The sequence below is a fragment of the Haemaphysalis longicornis genome, unplaced genomic scaffold (genome assembly GCF_048455015.1).
Source record: "Haemaphysalis longicornis isolate Haplotype H1 unplaced genomic scaffold, Haemaphysalis longicornis Haplotype H1 scaffold_1, whole genome shotgun sequence".
In the NCBI taxonomy this organism is placed as follows: domain Eukaryota; kingdom Metazoa; phylum Arthropoda; class Arachnida; order Ixodida; family Ixodidae; genus Haemaphysalis; species Haemaphysalis longicornis.
In genome coordinates, this window is record NW_027526203.1 from 75212179 (window position 1) to 75236928 (window position 24750).

The window sequence follows — 24750 nt, forward strand, 5'->3', positions numbered from 1 at the left end:
GGTTTTTTGCTTAAGATTAGAAAAGTACGATTTATATGTAAGGTTAGGGTCGAGATGAATGCCAAGGAATGTAACGCGGTCACATGGTGCAATTAAATGAGGCCCAAGTTTTAGTTCAGGAAAAATAGTGATAGTTTTCTGATGGGACCTGAATACCATAAATTTAGTTTTTTCCGGGTTAATAATTAGGCAATTGTCACGGCACCAGTTTATAACATTGTTAAGCACTGCATTCAAGTTAGAGGTAAGGCAAATTATTGATTTATTAGATAATGATATTGTAGTATCATCCGCATACAAAACGCAATGAGAGGGATTAATGCAATCGGGAAGGTCGTTAATATATAAAATAAAAAGTAAAGGACCTAAGATTGATCCCTGGGGAACACCTTGATTAAATGTTCTCGTTTCAGAGAAAGTATCAGCAACATATACAGTGTATTTTCTGTTTAGTAAGTAACTTTTCAAAAATGATAATGCCGGTCTGGTTATGCCATACGTTTCTAATTTATTAAACAAGATTTCGTGATTAATGGTATCAAGTGATTTAGTAAAGTCTAAAAAAACAGACCCCACGAAATTTCCAGAGTCAATAGATTTCTTAATAAAGTCAGTTAACGAAAGCAAAGCTATGTTAGTGGAACGTCCAGACCGAAAACCGAATTGACAAGGGTTTAGTATATTAAACTTAGTTAGGTAGCTATTAAGACGTTTGGAAAACAGCTGTTCAATTAGTTTACTTAGACAGGAGAGAATGGAAATGGGGCGGTAGTTAGATAGTAATAATCGATCACCTTTTTTGAAAATGGGTATCACTTTTGCTTTTTTTAAAGAAGATGGGAACGTTCCAGACCTAAATACAAGATTTATTATATGGGTAAGTGTATTTACGATTAAATCGACAACTAACTTCAAATGACGAATAGAAATGTTATCTAGGCCTGGGCTCCTGTTTTTTAGTGTACCAAGCGTAGACCGGGCTTCTTCTGGTGTAACTGGGAATAAAAAGAAAGATTGGCTAGCACGGCGCATACCATGTTGCGCATTCACAGACTGGAGGGTGTTATTGTAGACAGAGGAAAAATAATCGCAAAAAGCATCGGCAATGTCAGTAGGTTTATTTAGGTTTGCTCCATTGTAGGTAATTTTTCGTATTGAGGCATTAACTGTAGTCGTGTTAAGAAAGGTATCAAATAGATTCCATTGTTTTTTTGGGTTATTTTCGTGTTTAGCAAATTCATTCACATAATAACGTTTTTTTGCCTGTTTTAAAAGAATGTTCAGGAGCGAGCAGTATTTTTTGTAACGCTTAGATAAATTGGAATTAAAGGGCTGCCTTTTGGTTTTCTTGTAGAAATTATCTTTCTTTCGCATGCTTTCTAAAAGTCCATTAGTAATCCAAGGATTATTAGGGTAGCTGAATCGTTTTTTACATTTAACAGTAGTAGTGCTAGATGACACAGCTATTAAAAACGCAGAAGAAAAGTGCTGCAGTGCTAGTTCTGCATCATCCATAGAGTTAATGGTACGCCAGTCAGTCGCCCTGATAGCTTCTATAAATTTTACCGAATCAAATACGGATGTGAAATGAGAACTGCATTTTTCAGGCACGTCCGCGTCAAAAATAAGCAAAATAGGAAAATGATCGGTGATATCTGAGTCAAGAACGGCTGGGAAAGGTTGGGGTGATAGGTTAGATAGTGCATGGTCTAATAAAGTGCAGGGAGCATTGCGCACGCATCTGGTGGGTGAATGTATCAGAGATTCGAATCCAAACCCAGTAAAGCAATCTGTGTAAGCTGTAGACCAGTTAGATTCGGTGTCAAGTAAGTTAATGTTTATGTCACCAACTAACAGAACGTCCTTATTTTCGAATGCTAGCTGGTTAAGAATAATATCAAGGTTAAGCAGGAATTCAGTGAGAGAGGACGAAGGGGAACGATAGATGCAACCAATGACGAACTTTTTATTGTTATAGGGAAGTAGTGACCTATCCGTTTCTATCCACACCGATTCGCAATGATTAGTAGTGAAGGACAGATCATGTCTACGTGTGTACGAGATATTAGGCGATATGAAAACTGCTGTTCCTCCATGGCTATCTGAAGCTCGATGACAATACTCTGATTGATATGATGGAAAACTGTGCATATTGCTGTCAGAATCAGAAGGCCAAGTTTCTGATATGCATATGAACGAGAAAGAATGGTTCAGTGAAGCTATGAAACTATTGATTATGTCGAGGTTCTTCTTTAGGCTTCGTGCATTAAAATGGATTAAAGACCGCTTGTTGTTAGAAAGACGGATTTTTGCATCATCGGGTGACAGCAAAGCCATTGGTTGCAGTTTGCCAGCAATAGCTCAGAAAGATACAAGCCTGAGGATTATGAGAAAACCCTCAAGTCCCTCTCTGTGTCAATGCGAAAGACCTTGCTGTCCTCGGTTTTTCGGGCCTTTATGCGACAGTTGTCCGTCCATAGGAATTGCCAGTGGTGCTCTTTCTTAAGAGATAGGGCCTTGGAAAAAAGCTTCTAGTTTTCAAAAGTCAGATGCTCGTTAACGAAGACAGGCACATCGGTGTTTCCAGAAAAACCAATGTTGCTAGTGCACAGCCTTGCCTTGCGCGCCTTCCGGAGGAAGTCATTCTTTTTTTCACGCGAGCAAAAACGAACGATTATGTTTTTTTTCATTTTTATTTTTCGACATTGTTGGGACGCGATGCACGACGTCAATGTCCGTTACCTCAACAGGGCACTCAATGGCGTTTGCCATGGTCTGTAAGATCTCATGGCAGTTTTCACCTTCCGTCACAGGAACGCCCTTGATCTCAATGTTGTTCAGTCTCGAGTATTGTTCTAGTTCGCCCACCCTTTTTTCGAGAGCAGCGTTGCGTGCCGAAAGCTCGTTATTTGACGCAATCAGCTCCGCCTGTTTCGCCTTCATCAAGTCATATTCCGTACTTAGGAAGTCAACAGTCTCAGATAGCTTAACGTGTTCGCCGAGTCCCAGGTTTTCTAACTTCGTCCTAAACTTTTCGGCAAGCGCATCTAGCATACCATCTAGCTTATCATCAAGCAACGCCTCAAGGGACGCAATCTTCTGAGCTAGCTCAGCATTAGTAGGCATTGCACCACAAAAAATGAGCACCAAAACGCCACAAACGCTGGGCAGCAACAGTCGCAGCAAAACAATAACCAACAGTTGGAATTGTTACGCAACCAACCTGCAAAATAGGGCAGATGCGACTTAGGAAGCGTGTCTCGTCGCCGCCACTGCTGCTGCCAAATGAAGCCGGTTTGCCGTGGGTGCTCCTTTAAGACTCCGCTTGGGGGTGACGAGAGCCGCGCAGGTGCAGCAGCCAGCAGGCAGCGCAGGCTCAGAGGGTCTGTTGGGCCAACGCTCAGACGCACACGTGCAGGGCAGCGGCGCAGGCGCACGTGGATTTGACCACGTAGGCAGGTGATGCAGCAGGAACCCGAAGATGGTAACCGGCAAACAGGCTGCAAAATAGGGCAGATGCGACTTAGGAAGCGTGTCTCGTCGCCGCCACTGCTGCTGCCAAAATCTGAATTCAACTGATGCTGCGCGTATTTAAGATTCAGGCCGGCCTTCGCTTCTACCTGCCTCCGTCGTAGCTTCCGGATGGCCGCGATGATGTATTTCCGCGTACGCTTCATGATCACGGCTAATAGCAGATGGCTAGGGGGCACGGGAAAATCGAAAAATGGGCATAATAACGCTATCGCGTTAATAATGCAAACTTCAAAACTGCGCTAGTAAGTCATGAAACGTAAAAATGAAGAAAGCCCGCACAACCGCTTTGTCAGCCGGAAGCACGTGACAAAAACTGAAAGCCAATCAGACAAGGGTTTCGGTGAATTCGCAGTTCATGGCGAATTAAGAACCAATAATAGGGTCCTACGGGCTCTGTAGACCACGGTGGCTGGTGGTGCCATTGTACTAAAGTGATAAATCCAAATACGAACGACGGAGCGCGTGGCTTTCAGCACATACGGCGAATCCTGACGACGGGCCGCGTATGCGCAGTGCTAACAAGTTACGGGAGTTCGTGTGCAACCTTGATATGTAAAGACCAACGTTCGACGTGTGGGTGGTTTGGTTTGTCTTGCAGCCGTATTTGGCGCCCGCCCACGCGATCGTCATGTAACATAGTTGCTACGCTGAGTGAAAACTGGGCCCGCAGCTATATTACTTTCTTTAATTTCGTGCTGAGCGCCCAAAAAACGATGGGAAGACTATGGTGTTTCTATATCAAGGTTGTCACCAACTCTTGTAACTTGTTCGCACTAGCAGACGCGGCCAGTCGCCAGAACGCGCCGCATGTGCTGAAAGCCACGCCCTCGTTGTTCGTGTTTCAATGTATTACGATAGTACAACGGCACCACCAGCAACCGCCTTCCACCGTGAGGGTAACTCAACAGCACACACACATGATCGGACACCGGCCTGCAGGAGTTTTGTTCGGACAGAAAGCGATGCCACGTTAGTTTCGCTCACCGCGATAGCAACTTGCAAACCACGGAAGCTATTTAAGACGGCACCAAAGAACATGTTTTATAAGATGCAAATTACTGCTCAGAGAAGAACAAAAACGTTGAGGAGCTCCGCTCTACCTGCCGCCGTGTTGAATCAAAGGAACACGCAATGGCCGTAGCGTACGCATGGTGAAATAGCGTGCGTTCGTTTTACGTCCGCTATACACAAAACCAACTCTGCGTACTCCACAAGCGCAGGGCCTCCGAGGCAAGGGAATAGCGTACGGTAACACTTTGCTTAGGGCTGAAAACGCTACATGAAAACTTTCTATTGACGGTTACGCGAGTATGCTGTTTCCGCAGAAGGTGCTTTGGGGCGCGGAAAAGGCCAGCGGGGTTCCCCTGACACCGATTTATCGGGGCGTGAGGGAAACTCGAAAAAATTGCCCGCATTTCCCCGAGGGGAAGAATGTGAAAGTGCGAATGCACGAGTTGAATTTGCGCGGTTCGGTAATGTTCGCGAAAGAGAGATCACACACACACACACAACTACAAAGAAAGAAAGATGCATTTATTCACAGACACCTATTTGTGTTGTCGTTGTACTTAATTGCTAGAGCGGATCTCAACTTTGAAATTTCGTGTCAGTACTCCTTTAAGCGGGTGCATTAGCCCTTCTCACGCCCGATTCCTGGCCGATCCCCCACGTGGGTATGTGCTATGTCAGCGGCCAGGCAGCGCGCGCCCATCTCCCCCCGTTGCCAAGGAAGACGAGGAGATTCCTGGCCAATCTCCCACGTGGGTATGCTATGCGGACATCGCCGGTGGACGCAGGTTCAGGGTCGCTTAAGAAGTGCATTCGCACTTAAAAGCGAACGACAGTAGTGTGCTACACTGATAGCCAGCGCCTGCACTGTACAGCCTCCCAAAGTTTTAATAATATAGCGGGAACAACGACCGATCGGCATGACAGTGCCTTATCTCGGAGTTCACCGGCAAAATAGGCGATGGTGCGCGCACGCGCATAGACCTATCGGTTGTGGGAGCGTCGTCTGCTCCGCTGTTCTTCTCGCGGCCACACACGCACACACCCTTTTTTTAGATGCGACGCTGAGAGGAGCATCTCTTGCCGGCGGCCCTGCCCTCCATGCGTCGTCTTTGTCCGCGTCCGCACAGCTGTGTCTCTCCTCCGCTCACCCCCTCTCACCTCGCCGTGATAGCGCGCCCTCTCCCCCAACATCTGTGGCGCGCGCTGTGCGGCGCGCTCTCTCACTCCGCCGGTGGGTGGCGCTGCGCGCGGCGCAAGCGCGCTGTGCGTATGTGCATGTGCAGCGCCCTCTCTATCCGCGGTCTCCTCTCCTTCGGGCGCGCTGCGCATATAAGCGGAGTGCCGCGCTCCGGCCGGCCTCTCAGTCGACGGTTGTCCGCGCTACGTTTGCTCTCTCTCTCTCTCTCTCTCTCTCTCTCTCTCTCTCTCTCTCTCTCTCTCTCTCTCTCTCTCTCTCTCTCCTCTCTCCTCTCTCCTCTCTCCTCTCTCCTCTCTCCCTCTCTCTCTCTCTCTCTCTCTCTCTCTCTCTCGCATTACCGGACGATTGCTCACGCAATTCGAGTAATCGACCCAACCGAAACGCACAATGGAACCCCCTTCAGCGTCGCATCACACCAGGGTTCCCGCGAGGGGAGGCGGGCGTAATTTTTTTTCTCATCTTGCAAGGCCGTTTCGCTACCGCCAAAGGTAGCTAAGAAGCGTGGGGCACAGTCATTCCGACGCAGTGGCAGTGGGTGTACCACTATCAAGGCAACAGCGTAGCAGACGACAATCATTCAGCAGATAGCCCTATGCGCGTGCGCGTACCCTCGGCTATTTCGTTGCTCAAGGGCGCTGACATGCCGGTCGGTCGTCGCTCCCGCCATATTAATAAAAATTTGGGAGGCTGTACGTGGTCTCGACAGCAGGCGCCGAGCAACCAGACGGCGCAGCGGTTAGTTTTGGTCATCGCTCCCATGGTCCGTAAACTTAAGCTCATGGCTGCGCATTTCAAATACCTCGGCAAATTTTTGAAGATTCACCGCGGCTCAGCGGACGCATCGGTGCAGTCGTTGGCTGGGAATTATTTGGTTATGCTATTTTTATTCATGAAATCGGAAGAAGTTCTGAGAGCTCTCTTTTCCGGCAAATACTCTCTGCGACGTGGTTTGAACCTGGGCATCTTTCTTGACTAGAGGTACGGCCTGGCTTGGATGCTACAGTGATGCCTTTTCTATTCCAAGTTTGCTGCCGCCACCTGGCGGATAGCGCGAGCATATTGACATCCAGGTGAAGTTACTTACTTGTCTTTATGTGATGCGCACTAGTATAGCGCTCCTTGCGTCCCATTGCACAGCGAAGTCCGCAACAAGAGGTATCGGGGAGAAAAAAAATTGCCGCCTATAGATATTTTTTTCGCCCCTTAGCGAGGTTGGTAATGTGAATCTAAAATTACCAGTGCACGGTCTTAGCAGTACTCGCGAGTGTCAGACGATGGGTCATGCGGAGCGTAAAGGATAAGGAGCTAGAAGATCGGACTTAAGGCCCGGTGAACCCAGTCGTTTGATGTAAAATTGAACCACCTTCCAGTAATGGGTTATTTGCTTGGATATGTAAGCCATTTTTTTTCGCCATCATTGCTTTTGGCGCAGCTTCACGCCCGTTGCGCTCCTTGATCGACTTGTTCGGCAGCACCTCCTGGGTAACCCGGAACCGACGGAAGTAAGTGGTCGTACGGCACTGATACGTTAAGGATTGGCTTGCAGGGCGGGTAAAAAAATGTAGAGACCACATACAGACATCTGGCCGCTAGAGAAACGCTACCTTTTGCGCACTGCTTGCCACGAATTGGACTCCGTTTTCTAAATTCGTGAATACCAATTCGGGTGTGTTTCAAGAGGTATTACAAAAGGCGAAAGGCGAAATTGGTTGCGATAAATAGCGATTATGAAAGTTCCCTCAGCTTTCCCTCAATATCCCAACTTCGACTGACGAGTTTAAATCGGTATAACTGGGAATCGCAGAGCTCACATGCCGAATTGTTTCGGTGTCTGGGATTGTGGCGTGCGGTGGTAGCACACCGAGGTAGCACATCACGATGGCTAGGTTCCGCTGTCTCACCCTTCGAAAGACGCTCCTCTCCATTTTCTTTCTTCAGACGCACGGCCGGGTAACAGCGGCGGCGTCCGCCTCTCTAGCCCGGCCGTGGCCCACGCTGCTACGTTCGGGACCGCGCCACCGCGAATTCCAGGTAACGGCTGGCAGAATCTCTGGTTTCACTCTTTGCAGAGCCACGTGTGTGAATTCAAGTGACGTCGCATAGGCAATTGTTGTGGGTGTAGTTTAAAGCTTTGCTTTCCAACCACCTTCACAGCCTGGATTGGAGCCAATTTTTTAATCGAAGTTCCGCATCCAGATCCAGAATAGTACGAATGATTCGGTTAAATTTCTTTTTCTACTTCAAATTTTTATTCGAGAAGTCCCGGTTACGCCGGTAATTTAGTTATAAAAGGGGGGCCTTACAGTTTCAGTGGATTCTCTTGCTGCTCAGATAGCGGCCACGTGAAAGAGAACATCTTGCGCCGTGGCCTTTGCCCGAGTGCATGTCGGCGCGTGGGGCAGCTGACAAGGCAACTGGTTCTAGAATGGCGACAGCTGCTCGCGAACATTAGACTAGGAGGCGATGGCTGGCTGTTTCCCGTGAATACTGCAGGCGCAAGCAGATGCACTCAGCACCTTCACATACCGGTTAATCAATTATTACTGCGAAGAAGTATATGTCTAAACCTCGAGTTTTTATTTCGGTAAAGCCGTTGGTTGGATTGCGCTGGTTCTAACACAAGACGGATTAAAAAGGACACATACACTTTTTATTCCGTTTGTGTTGAACCCAGCGCAATCCAGCCGACGATGTACAACGAACTAGCCCACCACCAGGCGGTAAAGCCTCTTCACTCGGCGCCGCTCCGGGGTCCTCCTTGCAACCGCCGAGACCTCTTTCACAACTCTATGCCCCTCGCCACCACCACGGCCTTGTTCACAAGTTGCGCTATCGACTGGCAACGGTGTTAGCGCCATTATCAGGTGATTGCGAAGAACACACATGCAACACAAGTGCGAATTGGCGTAAAAATGACCGAAAGACGCCGCCGCCCTGGCCTTGAAAGCCGCCTCAGTCAATCAAATTCCACCTCGCCGACTAAGTGTCAATTGAATAGCCACTTTTCCGATAGGAACGTGCACGCGTCAGCCCATATTTTAAGTTGAAGAGCTTTCCGAGCGACATTTTCGCCGGTGCATTTCACGCCTATAAGTATGTGCCCATCACCGGTTGCCGGTATAATGCGTGAAGGAGTTGAGAAGGGGGTGGGGGTAGAGAAGTGTGGCGTGCACGCACGGCTTGGCTGCATGCCGCTACCCATTATTCCCGTTGTGCTGTATACAGATTTAAACTGGAACTCTGGTGGCTCAATGCTTTCTGTGAGCTGGCCTCCGTAATCGAGCGGTTTCGGTCTGGGTGGGTGTGCTACGCAGACAGAAAGATGCCTACGACGGGGGTGGGAAAGGACAGTCACCTTTGTCCACTAGAGTAAAGCTGGACACCTCCCAGCTTTAACTCGCTGTGGGACGGACGCATGTAGTTCGCTTGGAGGAAGAGCGGGAACTGAAAAGGTGCCGGCCCGAACAGAAGTCCGAATACGCGGGAAAACAATAGAAAGCCGCTGCCGCCACCGTTGCGTCCTCTAGTTCCATCTCGTCGAGTAGCTTCAAATCTCCTCAGTGGCTAAGGCGTTGCGCTGCTGAGCACGAGGTCGCGGGTTCGATTCCCGGCCACGGCGGCCGCTTTTCTGATGGAGGCAAAAAGCAAAAACGCCCGTGTGTACGAGATTTCGGCGCACGATAAAGATCCCCAGGTGGTCAAAATTAATCCGGAGCCCTCCACTACGGCGCGCCTCATCGCCTGCGTTGCGTCGGTGCGTTAAACCCCACAATCAATCAGCTTCAAATCTCTACCGAATGAATGGCAACTTGCCTGCTTGGAACTCCGACGATCGGTAATATTACTTGTTCGGCTTAAAATGCTTTTAGAGCGAATGTTCTACTATCTTTTTCATTTCTAAGCCCGCGCACGTAACGGGTTCCAAGCGTGCACGGGTTGGGAGGGGGGCGGGAGCGTGCACGCGATGTTTCGTGCCGTTACCGATAACAGGTCCGTTGTGCTGGCAGGAGGTTTAAACGTAGACGTCGAACGGCCACTGCGACTTGTCCGGTGTCGTCTCAGTGGTCGAGCGGATTGCGTTGGTGTGTTACACGAACAGTCAGATGCCTACGACACGGGAGTAAAACGGACAGCTCCACGAATTTCCGCAAAACTGTAGCTCGGATCCTTCCAAATTTCACTAAGCTAGGAAGTGTGCTCAGTGAAAAATTAGGAACAAGTATGTTCTTTCGAGCACTCCGTGGACTGCATCCAACTTCCCAGGTCATTTTGAAGGTAATAGCGCACAGAAACGGGGACAAAGAAAGGAACACACGGACAAGCGCCTTCTATCAACTGAGTGATTTATAGAAAAAACAGACTTTTATACCCTACAACCCTGCTTAGATCAGTACAAGAACTCATCAATGGCGCACATGGCAAAAAACGTGTACACTCATCAATTCACACCAACGATGATAGTAGCGAGAGTTCCTTATCTAACAGTGTTATTGAGGGATGGCTTACACAATCTTCTTTTTGGTGGGAAATATGGAATGCCTCAACGATCTTTCTTGACGTTTTATGGTGATGCTTGAACAAAATGACAGTGTTGTCGAAGCATGGTGTACATCCACACGCGTTGCAATGTAAGGCCAAATGTGTGCACGGGCGTCCTTTTAAACTAGATAAGTGTTCTCTCAGTCTTATATTTATACACCTTCCAGTCTCACCGACATACACATGACCGCACGTCACTGATATGCGATATACGATATCTTTTATACAATCAACAAATTGCTTCCCATGTCTTACAGTACACTCATTCTTGCCTTCATTCTTTCCTTCTTTTTCATACTTTTGTTTGACCATGGAACACATACTTCCTATTTTGTTCTGTGCAGAGAACACCACCTTTGCATCGTAATTTTCTGCCACCTTCTTGATTCTATGGGAGAGTCCATGCACGTAAGGTATTACAGAAACCTTGGACCGTTACTCTCTGGGCCTGCTTTTTCCCAACAAAAAGAAGATTGTGTAAGCCATCCCTCAATAACATTGTTAGATAAGGAACTCTCGCTACTATCATCGTTGGTGGGAATTGATGAGTGTACACTTTTTTTTCTATGTGTACTGTTGATGGGTTCTTGTACTGATCTGCGCAGGGTTGTCGGGTATAAAAGTCTGTGTTTTTTCTAATAAATCACTCAGTTGATAGAAGGCGCTTGTCCGTTTGTTAGTTTTTGTCCCCGTTTATGTGCGCTATTACCTTCAAAATGAATCAGTTCCAACTAGGCCGGCTCGCAGTGATGCTTCCCAGGTCATCCATCTTCCCATAGTGGAAGGGCACTATTTATTTTTTTGTATGCCGCACAACAGCGGAGCTGTTGTAGTTCGAGCTTTTTCTTAAGTCTTCTGTGGGTCGTGTGACACGCAGGCGGCCTTGGAACCAGTTCCCGGACCTACCGATTGAGGGTGCACTGGCCTTACAGGGGCTGGAGTTCCTCTATATAGCTCCCGCAGGGAGCAAAGAGTTGCGCGACCACCCGCCGTCTTGTTATCCGGATTGTTGCGGGAAAGCTGCCCGTCGCGCATGTAGGAGCCGCGCCGCAACGCTTCCGACGGGGGCCGACGCGCGGTAGGGGCGCTTCGGTCGGCGGCGCCTTACGGCGGCTACACTAGAGAGGAATCTGGCGCTAGCGTCTGTGCGGCTCACATCAAGGTCGTCTGTGTCGTCATGGACCGCCATTATACATCGCGCTTGCCTTAGTTTTATCATTGGCTTGGATTGAAATGTTTTAGTCACCGCAAATTTAAACAAAGTGCCACAAAAACGAGAAGAATAGTGTTCAATTATGTAAGCGGAAAATAAAAACAGGCTGTTTTAAAACTAAGAAAAAAAAAGAAGTAAAGCGTATTTTTGCCGGAACGGTTGTGCCTGCTACTCCGCAGGCCAATTAGTTACGAACAATGTTATTATTTGGGGGGTAACTTATTAGAGACTGTGATTTTATTCATTTTACCATTATTTAAAAAAATAAGTTGTTTGAAGAGTTTCGAAAGTTTTTTTGAGCGTGCCTCTGAAAACGTTGCCTTCGTGCTGACCCGGTGCACCGCGCCCGCCTGCTAGTTTAACAAGAAAAATGAAAACGTGGTGTTAAACAGTCGTGGGCGATTACAAGATAAGACGCATACATGCGCCCGTATCTGCCGTATCTTGTCTTCGTCGAAGTACGATTTGTTTCTTCTTTTCATCGGCTGCAAATTTCGCGGCGGCATATTACTCGCTCAGTCATACGTCCTTCGGACTGCGGCATGAGCAACGTCAGGCGGGATCACTCATTTCGTGCGGTTTCTCTGAACACAGCTACGACAGAAACGGGAGGATTTCGGCTTCCTTGTAGCTCGTAAAGGTGTGAATGCGTAGTGAAGAAAGCTAATCCCCAAAACCGCTTAAGAATCCAGTTGTCATGCCAAGCCCAAGCCAAAAACGATGTATTCCCATGAACCCCCGTGACGACATGGCTTACAAGGCGCAGTTTCCTCTCTAGTATACTTACTAAGAAACTCTATGGGCGGCTACGCTGGATTTCTGCGATGTCGCGCACGCTGCTGCTGCCACTGATCTCCACTTAGTTGCTGGATGGCGCTTCGCCGCTGTGGCGGCCGGGCGCGCGCACGGCCACCGGAAGTCCGACGGCTCGTCCCGGAAGTCGGCCGTCTGCTACGCTTTTCAACCGCTGATAAGCGTCCCCATTGGCGCATTTTGGCATTTTATTCTCACTTTATTTCATTTTGGCGATACACATAGCGTTCAGATCGCCAGTTATGCTATACCGAAACATGCGACGTTAATATGAAGCAGAATTTAATTTCGAAGGAGAACGAAAATGTCACTTGGGTGTTGGTTTGAAACATGGAGGAAGATGGTTTGAAAGCAGACGACGCAGCTCAGACGGGAGTTATGCTAGCGAGGGAACTTTATGATTCGTGTTAAGATGCACGTCTCACAATAAATTAACAGTCGTGTGAAGGGACTTGTATTAATCGAAAACAATAAATTAACAGCCGTGAAAGGACTTGGACTATCCGAAAATCAACCAGCTAAGCGAGTTCTATATCAACACGGAGGAAGCTGCCTGAAACAGAAGAACCGATTTGAGGTTTGCTACGTGCCGACAAAAAAAAAAAATACCAGAAAATGACTGTGCGCAGCTTGCTCCTGTTTTACCTTTGAAGGTCAGTACATCGGAATCCTTTACAGTATGAATTGAAGCATATATGTGTGTTTGGGAATTATAATCCTAGCATCGACAGCTATCATGGCACCACTGAGACACATACCTAATCAAGATAGCAGCATTTCAAAAATTGAAAGAAAAAATTAGGCACTGAAATTTTAAGACCTCGCGCTTGGTAACGTAATGGAGATTTTTTTCCAATTGCGTTTCATTGCTCACAGTACATGGTTTCACAGCTTTTCACAGCTCCATGTAGATTTTATTGTGCTCCGAGCTAATTTGTAGGGCGGAATTTTTAAAGCAATTCTGCAAATATACTACGAAAAAAAGGTAGCGCCCATGCAGGTGATTTCAGTGTCTAATAAACGTAGCATCAACTGCAGGGGAAGTTATACGAACGCTAACGAGCCAACTGCGATGGCCGAACAGTACTCTTTTTTTTTTCAGGGCAGCTATACCAAAATGCCGAGCCATGTCGTACTATACCTTTTATAGATGCTTCGGGAAAGAAACCAACGTGGGCACGGCGTAAGGCTGTAGCCGAGTTCGTGCGCCCGTTCTGTCAAAACAGTTGTCAGTAAAGTGGTCACTGCGGAGCCTGCTGCCTGGGGATGGAGCCCATTTGTCCCTTCTCAAGTTTGCCACCCAACGCCGGTATAAATACGGCTCAGAGCGAGGGAATCTGCGTAACAAGAGCCACAGCTTAAAAAAATCGCTCCAATTCACCCCGTGAATGTGGTTGGAAAGCAAAGCTGTAAACGGCACCCATAACGATTACTCATGCGACGTCACTTAAAATCACTCGCATCGCTCTACAAATAGTAAAACCAGAGAGAAGTGAACTGCACTTAACCACACCATTTATTACTTCAAAGAGATATTCTTGGTAAGGTTAAATCAATGCATGATGCATGAACGGTGTTTGGTTGAGTTGTATTGGTGTAGCCAGAGTGGAAACTTTTTTTATAAAATCAAGGTAAGCCCCAACCCGGTGTTAGACGATCTGACTTCCCCCTCTCTGCGCCGCGGACGGAGGCGACGAGACTTGCGGCTTAGAAGGAGGAGGAAGAAATACTTCTGTTCAGATTTCTGAACGGCCCAGAGTGCAGCCTTGGGGAGTGATTCCTTCTTCTGTGGGGCCCATATGCAGTCCGCGCGGCCTGTGCTCTGTCCACCTGCTGAAGCTGGGTAGGTAGAGAGGGCCTGGACAGCAGCATCTCCCATTGCTCTTGTTGTGTAGTTGACGGAAAGAGAAGAGGGTGCTCAGGGCTAAAGTCGCACACCTCGATTACGGGGCGGAGTATTCCTACTTCTGAGAAAAATTTACATTCAGCGTCGTAGCGATTTGGATGCATTACGTGAAGACTCGTAGGCTGTGGGAAGGAGCCCGGATTGTATGAGCCGTAGGGTAGTTTGTTGTTCTCTGGAAAGGTCAGGGTGTGGCGAAGGTACGGTCTGTCTCAGAAGGCGATAATGCTGGATTATCTCCCTGGACGTGACAAGCGGGTGACTGTCCTCGTGCAGCTCCATAGCACGGGAGGTAAAAGCGCAGGCTTGTTGGGTGGGCGTATTTGTTGCCCTCCATTGAAGCGTGAGGCGGTGTCCAGATGAGCTGAATGGAACCGTTTGGGGAGTGGTTTTTTAGCACGCACATTGCAGGTCAAGACACCCAACCCGACTGGTAATTCCAGTAGGCTTGCTGGGAATTGGTGACTACCCTCCGAACCCCTGGTTGAGTGAGAGCCAAGGTGATGGCTGCCTCTTCTGCTGCCGTCATTTGTTGGGTCATAAGCGAGGTACACGCAAGGAGGTTGGTTCTGGAGGTAGCCACGATGATGGCGTGTTGCTGCCCTGGATGTTAGAAGTCTGTGTAGATAACTGCATGAGCCCCACCGAGGGTGGTGTTTAGCGCTTGAGCCCGTGCTTTTCGTTGACCCTCGTCATGTGAGGGGTTCATATTTCTAAGCAAAGGGAGCATCTTTAGTTTTAGTCGCCAAGAGTCTGGGAGTACGTCAAGCGGAGTGACATTCTGGGCTGCCCAGCCAATCTGGTGAAGCATGCGGTTACCCACCGCAGTTCTGAGTCGGACCTTCTGGTTAGAAAGATGGCCTTCTATCAGTTCTTCCACCGTGTTGTGGAGCCCGTGCTAAGCAGCCTCAGCGTGGACGCACTCATGAGAAGACCAATGGCCTGCTCAACCGCGTTTCTAATCATTGTATAAAGCATCTCTGTCTTCCTCGTCGAGAAGAAGATAGGGGTTTGTCGTAAGTAACTGTCGAGAGGACAAAAGCTTCAATTAATCGAAAGGTACCGGATTCTTTTAGGCCTCGCTTCTTGGCGGCAACTCGCCTGATCATGTGTATGATTAGATTAATGCTGTTTTTGAGGCGCTGCAAGGAGACGTCACTCTTGGTGTTGGCCTGGAAATGTAGGCCCAGGATCTTGATGCTGGGGTTTGAAGTGATGGCCTGGTCATCAAGGAGTATTTGAATGTATTCCTTGATTTGGCGTGAGGGCGGACGACACGGAGCTGTGATTTTTTACGTGAACACTGGAGGCCACAGGCTTTAGCACATTGGCGTACTAAAAGTGAGATTCCATGGATTGGTGTGAGCTTCCTTTAATTTTTGTAACTCTTAGTACATGAGCAAAGTGCGTACAGGGCCGCTAGACGGGCGTCAGTGGTCATGTGACGCTTTCACGTGGCATTCAGCGAGAAGTCAGGGGGTAAACCCGTAGATGTGCTTGGTGAGTACACCATTGTCTTCCCGTGTTCGCGTGGGCTCGTAGCTGAATCGTTAAGACAACGGGCTCTCGCTTTGTTAGTCTATTAGTTCCAGGTTCGATTCCCGGCGGTGCCAGTAAATTCTTTTATTTGTTCGCTGGAGTTTTCTGGTGACACCAACAGTCGCGAAAGAACCCTTGGGGGGTAGAGGTAGAAAGCTTTGTTTAAAACGACACTGATATGACATTTGCGTTTAGCTGCGTATCACGCACGTCATACAGAATATTGTAATACTTCCAAGTGGAACGTCTTCCCAGACGACTTCTCTGGTCTGCTTGTGCAGTTGACGGCGCAACAAGCAGGCATTTTTGGCGGAATGCGCGCGAAACCAGCCCATACGTAGCATGCGCTATGCTGGAACGGCGGCCATTTGCCCGACTTCCGGGACGAGCGCTCGAACTTCCGGCGGCCGTGCGCCGAAGAGCTCGGAGCGTCATCCAGCAACTCTAGTGGAGATCAGTGGCTGCTACTGCTGCTTCTGGGCGAGGGTTGGGGCTGCCCGCGTCGGCGCCTTCGGCGCAGCAGTAGCGGGGGCTTCTCTGCGCGCCATGGATAACCGGAGGGACGTCATCACGGCGGCGCGTTGAAAAGGGTCGCGCAACTCTTAGGCCCGAATTTTAAAACCTTCCTTACCTTACCCCATTTCCTCACCTTACTGAAGGAGCCCTTCATGCTCCTTACAGTGAGGCGACCTTGCAGCTCCGATCCTCATTTTTAAAGCGTCCCTCAACCTCCCTTACCAAAGGGCGCCCTTACTCCCGTCAAGGAAGCCATTCGTGCACATGGGTGCGAGGGTAAGCGCAATTTGTTCTTAAAATGTGCCTTTATTAGCCGTGATAGGCAGGCAATTTGTCGTGTTTTACATTTGTATGGGCATATATATTTATTGTTAGCTTATTGCGCAGTTATTGAAATAAGTTGTACCGGTCGGTTACTACAGTTGGTGGTAAGTCAAATCTAGTCTAACAACAGTCTCACGTTGATTTCTGTCGACATCGCATTTAGCGTCAAAACGTGCGAGCCAACGTTTTGTGCGAGCGTAGCGCCAGTATAACCATGCCCGGAAAAGTGGATTACACTGAAGAAAAAAAAAACTTCTCCAAGAACTGGCGCTAAAAAACAAAAACTTTTGTGGAGTGCAAGAAGAGCAACGCCGTGTCGCTGCAAGCGAAACCTCAAGTTTGGAAGCGGCTTTGCGACGAATACAACAGCACGCCCAACATGCGCCCGCGGAATGTAAAACAACTCCGCGTCATTAGCGTTTCGTCTTCGTTGCGTTTGTCAGCCGCACGTAGTTTGGGAACAGGCGCAAGCACACCGCCTGCGTAACTTCCCAGAGCACATTGCTGACCGTGGGCTGCGAAACGTTGACGAGGTCGCGACCACCGTCAACCGTCAAAAGAAGTTCCACATGCGAGAAAGCGCTTATTTAGAAGCGGCGATCAGGTATCTGCCGCGCTGCTAACACTACGCTGACCGGCCGCGGAGCTTCCTTGGTCCGACCCATGTCCGACCGGTCATCGCGGCGCGCGGTGCGACGAGCGGCCGACAGATGGCGCTACCTGCGCGGCAGCATCGATACAGGCTACGGCAGATGTCTTGGTCACCGATCGCTTAAAACGGCAATTATAGCTGAAATAAACTTTCACATGTGAGAAAGGGGATGATAATGTGGTGAAAAGTTGCGTTAGGGATTGTCATTCGCAGTTGCACAGATAGCGGCGATCAAATATCCGCCCTGATGCGAAGCCTAAAGTTCCCAACACCCGCGCCGACCCGAGCAACGCAAGTAGGTTGTGGGCTGTAGGGGACTCGCCGCACGCGAGCGCGTTGCGTTTGGGTTCCCCTAACGTCTTGGGGAACTGCCTAGTAACTTTAGCAGCGGCGGAAGTGGGGCTCCCCTTCTGTCCGAGTTCTCGCGCAGGCAGAGTTCCTCCAGCATTTTCATCACTGCTGCCTTGGAGAAACGGTAGCGGAATGAAAACTCGTCGTCGCTGTACAGCTCCATCGGGTTGAGGTGGTCTCGCGGCTGCCTCATCGTGAGCGACGGATATCTGTACACGTCGCCGCACATGAAGTCGCCCACCCGCAGGCAAAACCGTGCAAAGTCGGCCCAGCTGTCGCACGAAGCAATAAACTCGGACGCCATAGCCGTCGCGTTCCTCCCGCAGCACCGCCGGACGGAGCTCCCAGCGTTCCGCGCGGCTTAACGAGGCGTGTGCAAAGCAAACTGCTGCGGAGAAGTGTGCGTCTAGTTTAAAGAGCGGGGTAAGGTCGCATCAAGGTAGCCCGCGAGCGACCTTGCAGTAAGGAGACATCAAGGGAACGTTTCGTAAGGACGCCTCAGTAGGGAACGTTCCAAAATCGAACTAAGGCCTCCTTACGAGTTCTAAGGCGACCTTAGTAAGGTAAGGAAGGTTTTAAAATTTGGGCCTTAGCTCGCTGAGGGAGCTATATAGAGGAACTTAAATCTAACAGGGGCGGGTTGAAGGGGAGGGAGCCTCCCGCCGTTGACATTTAGCTGCCGTTTCCTTTGCGTGAACTGTAGTATTTGCGTGGCTACGTCGCTGCCGTTGCCGGCGAGCGCCCGTTGACGTTTGAGCCGGTACAACAGAAGCACAGCACTACTTTTTCAGCAGATTTCACCGTGGGTAGTGAACCCACGGTGAACCTGTTCGTGCAAATGATGGGTCCCCGAAAATGCCCTCTACATATGTCATTTTCAAACCACTATGCAACGTAAACTTCAATAGCAATGACAACTTTCTCGGCTACGCGGTTAGAAAAAAAAGGAAAAAAAAAAAAAAGGATGGAGAAACAGTAAGCCGGGAATCTATCTAGTTCCTTTTTGCTCGGGTTTGCGAAGCTTGGCTAAGTTTTGTTAGGTTTCGCGATGTTCTTGCTAGGCTAGGCTAAGTGTTGAGGGGTGAGGCCAACTTCAGCCAGATTTTACAAGGCCCTTCCTGTAGGTCCCCCACTCTAGCAAAAGATGCAAGGGGTAGAAGCTAAGTCGACTTACCGCTCAAGTGTTTCGCCAGCGTTAGAGTGAAACCTTATTTAGGTGGGGTTCGTTTCTCGGCGAAGAAACCCCTTGCTCCGGAAGTCGGCGGTGATGGCGATGAAGATCAGATGAGAAGGTGACGATGACCGCAGGACAACAAAGAAAACAGTATTTTCATTAGTTGTACAAATTTCCCAATAAATGGCAGAGCATTGCTCTCTTAGTGTTCGCCTAACTGGTTACACCGCAGAACTTGTCTTGGTGATCTACCATTCTGCAGGTACGCCCTAGACCGCATGAGCTCCTTTTACGTGCACAGAACACCAAGGCTGGCTAGTTTGAGATTCCAAAAGCTACCGCCAAGTCTTCTGCTGGCCGTCGTGCTTCCGAATTTATAACATCGCACGCAATGTGCGTCGCGCAGCAGGCCCGAATCCGACTGGTCAACCACCTTTTTGAACAAACTAATCGTGGAGCTATACGCTGCCTCACCGAATTCCCCAAGTTCTAGCGCTCTCCCAGTTGTGTCTAGCGCTCTCCCGCTGGAGAGAGAGGAGAAAGGCCGGCAGCGAATGTTCTCACGGCCCACACAGGGCTTTGTGGCCGCACGTGCGTTGCACTTAGCGGGCTAAATATAGGGCAACAGTGTGTCGCGTGATGGCACCACAGGTGTGAGGCCAGAGGACCGGGGAAAATGACGTTTCTTCGTCCCCCTGAGGATACGTCATTCAGAGACGTTGTGGACGGAATTTGCGTTGATAGCAACACCATTACGGCGGCTTGCGCAAAAAAAAAAAAAAAACCGTTAAATGAACCCCGCGTGCGTGCGCCTTCAGTTCGCATCTCCGTTACACACGGCGTCAGCAGCCTTACACTTGTACCGCTAGTGCAAGGTATGCCAATTTTGCTTTGCGTTTTAATCACCCAATAAAGAATACTCCTCTTTAAACCGGTATGGTAAGGGGTGGGCATACACATATGCCTCTTGTGCTCCCTCTCAAGAAGGCGCCAAAGCCGACGTCACTATTATAATATCCTATCTGTTGTGGTGCACTCTTTAAATAAGACGCATTTTTGTGTATTTTTTTCGCTAACTCCACCCAACCGAGCTCAAGCTTTAACAGCTCCGGTTTTAAAACAACCTAAAAAAACCCGAGTAACCTGGAAGTCTGTTTTTAGTATCCCAAATGTCACTGAAAGTGTCGTTGGTTCGAATTACATAGCAAGAATAACTCGTCTCGTGATGTGCTCATTGAAGTGTTCGCAAGGTCCTCTTGGACATTTCTTCAAAAAGCATGCTCAGGTAGCTGGTAAGGGCAATCGGCAGTTAATGTGGAAGATGAGGTATCCTTTTCCCGCTTTAACATAGGCAGCATGACTGACTCATTTCATGAAACTGGAAAACGTGCAGCACTATATATATGTTATTAAACAAGTCTAGGGTAGTTTAAAGGAGCCATGAAGAGAAAACAAAAGTTTGTTTTATTCGAAAGATTAGGTGTTACATAGTACCCTAAGCGCTTTCCCGGAAGCAAATGATGCTTTATTCACTGAGAAATAAGAAAATTTAAGCCAAATTGTAAATCTCCCGCCTAAATTGCACATTTCGTGACGTGAACAATGGCGTCATGCGAGCCGGTCCATGAAACAGATACTTAGTATGTCGACTCCATATAGCGCCCGCACGCGGGAATCAAACAGGAACCGGGCGGCCATTTTAAAAATACCAGTAAAACCTAGTGCACCCGCAGCCCTAGTCATGGAATCGCCTGATCCGGAGAACAAAACTCTCGCCGAGAAGCTTGGGCTTGCATTTAACAACCTAACACCACTTGAACGCTCAATGCTTCTAAGTGCACGAGCGGCAGGAGTTGTGGGATACGCGGATGGACCGGAAAGCGACCATTCCGCGATAGCCACAACAGACGAACGCCCAGCCGTCGGCACCGCTGCCTCGTCAGCCCCGTCGCGACGGACGAATACAGACTGGTACGTATGTGCCGTATTTTTATTACGGTTAATAATAGTTCAATTTCAGTAGCAGTATCGCTTATGCCAGTTGGCAGGTGTCGTGTATGAAAAGCCGTTCGCGCGAGCTCTCTGCTTCGACCAGAAAGGTACGAGCGTCAATGCGCGGTGTTTACATTTTTTTCCGCCAGGGCCAGAGCGCTTCGACGGCGATTTGACGAAGTCGGCGACGAGCGCCAGCATGTCCCAGGAGTGAGCTAACGTAAGGGTCCCTGCCGTAATCACTTCCTCGGAAATGAAGCGAGCACACTCGTACTTCCTTTAGCTATCTTTCTCCTCCGTTTGCAAAGTTCACAAAACGTAGCCACTTGCTTCGCCGAGGGTCGTCGTTGGGCAGCACATGAAAGGAGATCTCCTCACCGGCGGGGATGTCGCACTCCCTCGACGATTCGCCCGTACTACATGGACATTTCAAAACACAGCAACGAAATTTCATTGTAAAGTACTCGAACAAACTGAAGTTTTCAGTGGTTGTAAACTGGAAACGAGCTCCTAACAATAGCAGCAAGCCAACACCATTCCGAAACTGCGACGATTGTCACTCTCGTCGCTGCTTGCTGTTCCTTACTCCCCTAGTTTCTATTTTTACCTTTGCTGGTTGGCGATATGACGGCAAACCTCCTGTGAAGGGATTACGATACCAAGCAAGGTCGCGGCTGTGAGTGCTAGGACGGTTCGTTGGCCTCGAAGAGCCTCGAACCCGAATATTCGTCTGCGCGACAGTGGCGACGGCGAGATGTCGAGTTCGGCTGGCGGTAGTTTCGTACGCATTGGAGTACACGCTTGCGTGTTTGTTCGGAACTTCAACCGTTTACTCCACCGTTCTTAGTGTCATAAAAAGAATGTGCAGTATGTTTAACGGGCATATAGCTCACTATGCAAACTGGTAAGCCCTGCCTATTGCGTTTGCTTTTGCCGGCCTCCGCCAATCGCAGAGCATTCCCGTGTGACATCATAGGTTCTGTTGCGGAAAATGAACTGGTGGGTCGCATGGTCATTCCCTTTTTCCCTAATTATGTAGCTTATTTGAGCGAAGTTTGTGTCAAAAGTGGTGTCAGTATGGTTCTAACGAGGCAATCTTTCGAATGAACCAAACTTGTGTTTTCTCTTCATGGCTCCTTTAAAGGAGCCATGAAGACAAAATACAAGTTGGGGTTATTAGAAAGACTACTTAGTCCCGATAACAATGATGCCAATATTATCGCAATCTTCGAACAAATAACGGAGGTATTAAAGAAAACGTGTGAAGCAGTCGCGACCCCCTAGCCAATTTCCTGCAACTTTTCTATGACGTCATGGAACCTTGTTTGTGCGATTGGCGGCCGCCTAACTGACCTGTCGCGACGACACATGACTGGAGGTCTGTAATGGGGCCTCTAGTTCCATTTGACCGCATCACTTGAATGCTAACGTGCAGTTAACGCACTGAAAATATGTTTTATTGTTGGCCCGAATGACGTCATTTTTGCTCATAACACGTCACTGTGGCGCAAAATTTGAAAGTTTCTAAATACTTCTTGGTTCTTTTTTCGTTAAAAAACCATCTTTTGTGGCTGTATTGGAGCTGATTGAAATACTGAATCCTAGTTCTCTCAAATTAAACAAAGTTGTATTTTCTCTTCATGGCTCCTTTAAGGGTGTCTGTATGTATATGTACTATTGTGTAATATTGTTTGCCTGCTAAGCCGAGGCTTTACGTGGACTTAGGGCAACCATCAGCTTAGGGGTTCAGGCGAGAGAGGGAGTTCAAGCATATCCGATCGCTTTTTGCAACGTGTAGGATTGCGTTACGCGAACTCTTTGTACTGGAAGAACGTGTTTGAGCACGTATTGAGACCCTTCCACTGCACAGAGCGTTTGACAATGTTTGCCTGGCGTTAAGCGAGGTGCCAGTAGCACTGACAAATGGTAACCTGGCCGTTTTCTGCCAGTTTATTTTTCTGGTCCTGTTTCAAACTGCGCATCCGTGTGCGAATTCATTAATGTTACGAAGGACCTCAAACTGTTGGCTTTCGTGTCGCGGTGAACCAGTTTTTCTTGTTGCGTTATCATGCTTGAAAGCGATCACTTTATCGGTGTTGCGTATCTGCGCACTACACCACAGGGTTTGTTCTGGGCCTCTCGTGAGCGTCGCCATACTCGCTCCACCATGGCCTTCTAGTGATCCATATAGGATGGTGAAGTTCATCGCATGGTATGGAGCTTTCTGCAGCATTGAGGAGATGCGTGTCATCCTACTACAGGTTTCTTCGTTGTGCAAGTATTTTATGTAAGTGCTTAATGAAATTGTATGGAAGTTGTAATTTTAGCACGAACTTTGTGCAGTCTGCACCCGTTTTTTTTGAACGCTCTAGGGGAGCCACAACGTATATTTATTAAGGTATTTCTTAATGATTTGAAGATGGCCACTTCCTCAGGGGATAGTGCCCGCCTCCCAATCAACTAATGAGGAAAGTATTGAGGATAGAATTGAAGATACAATGGCCACATGTATGTGGATTATTGGTTGTGTGTTGTGCTGTAGCGGGTTGCAATTGGATGCTGTTTACTGAATAAATAAACAACAGAAGACACCACCAAACATACGTTCACATGGCCCCTGGCATCTGCGCGTCTACACGCCCACACTTCTTATTGTGCATTCAGGTCGCCCAATATGATGAACGCTTGAGGGAGTTCGTCGACTAAAAACTCCAATTGCTCACTATAGCGGTGGACGTCCGGGGGAATTTTATAGTGAGCATATTATTAAACGTCTAATAAAAAGGATTACCCTTGAGGCGACTGCTTTGGATTGTTATGGCCACTGATCGTCTGGTATTGCGCATTTTTTGAGTAACTATTGCTGCCTCACTGGAAGGGCGGGAATGTTGGAAATGTATGATGTAATACTTGCTAGCGTACGAAAAAAAAAGCAACGACATGGTTGCAGACGAACATCTACACGGCCAGCCGTGCACGGGCCGAAGACTACTTGTGTGGGACCAGTCGTCTCGTTCACGTTAAATGCTCTTTCAGCTTCTTGTAACCAGATAACGACAATTGAAGAAATAAAGAGAGTCGATAATGTATATATTTAAAACGTAAAACTCGTAGTAAAGCGGATGCTGTTGGCTTATAAAATTCTCATCTGGAAAAATTTCCAGCGTGCTGTTGCGGCCACAGAGGCTGTCTTTGGGGATAAGCAGGCTGGCGTAACAATCTTTTCTAAAGCTTTGTGGCGCTCATTTTTTTTTAACATTTTAAACTGCTTCTCCTGCACATTATTTCTAAATAGCTGTTATTATGGCATTCCAACTTTTGTATAGTTGCTCTTCTCCCCCAGCCTTTCTTGAGAGTTCTCCGTCTATGGTCCTTCATGCTTGGTTAGATTAAGGTATTACACAAAAATTTAACTCATGGAAGTGACTAGTTGTCTTGGACGTGTTGCCTTTAAACGGGCCTGTCGCTGCTGGCCACCTTCCCACAAGCCCGCGTCTGTACGATATTAGCGGGCACAGCGGCTGCAAAGCTTTCCAAGTGCCTCTGACGACCAACTTAATGTCGTCTTGTCGTTACCTGCAGAGGCCTGAGACTACCTCTCCTCCAGGGCTTTCGGAAACATCAATTCGCTTGGTATCGACTATACGACGTGGTACTCCCTCGCTGCGGCGTTTCAACCTTCGGTTGCCCCTTTCCAACTCTGATTTGCCACATTCCACCATGTGCTGCCGCATGTAGCCACTTTTTGCGCGGCTGCTAACGGTTTTTTTTCGTGTTTTCGAGCGTCACAACAACGTTGCTCTTTACTTTTCGGATTTTTCTCTATACGTAGTTCAGTTAAAAAGCCGGTGTTCGTAATTTGCACCACAGCCGGCATCTGGGGCGCTCTAAACCAACCTCGTGTATGGTTTTGTTTACATAAATAACACACGGCTTCTTCTTTTGCTGCTTACTTTCCTGGTATATTGCCCGTAGTTTTGAAGTAGCCTAC

The 24750-nt window shown here is 48.3% G+C and overlaps 1 protein-coding gene across 3 annotated transcripts in view; it reads left to right on the forward strand.

The window, feature by feature from the left end:
* The window catches only part of LOC144177697 (uncharacterized), a 60195-nt gene that overhangs the window by 18188 nt on the left and 17257 nt on the right, over positions 1–24750 (forward strand). The window contains exon 2 of one of the 3 annotated variants that reach the window (XR_013323836.1): positions 7176–7245. The exons of the other annotated variants lie outside the window; for them this stretch is intronic. The gene's annotated coding sequence lies outside the window, so the exon portion shown is untranslated. The remainder of the gene's footprint in view (positions 1–7175; positions 7246–24750) is intronic. 3 annotated transcript variants of the gene reach the window in all.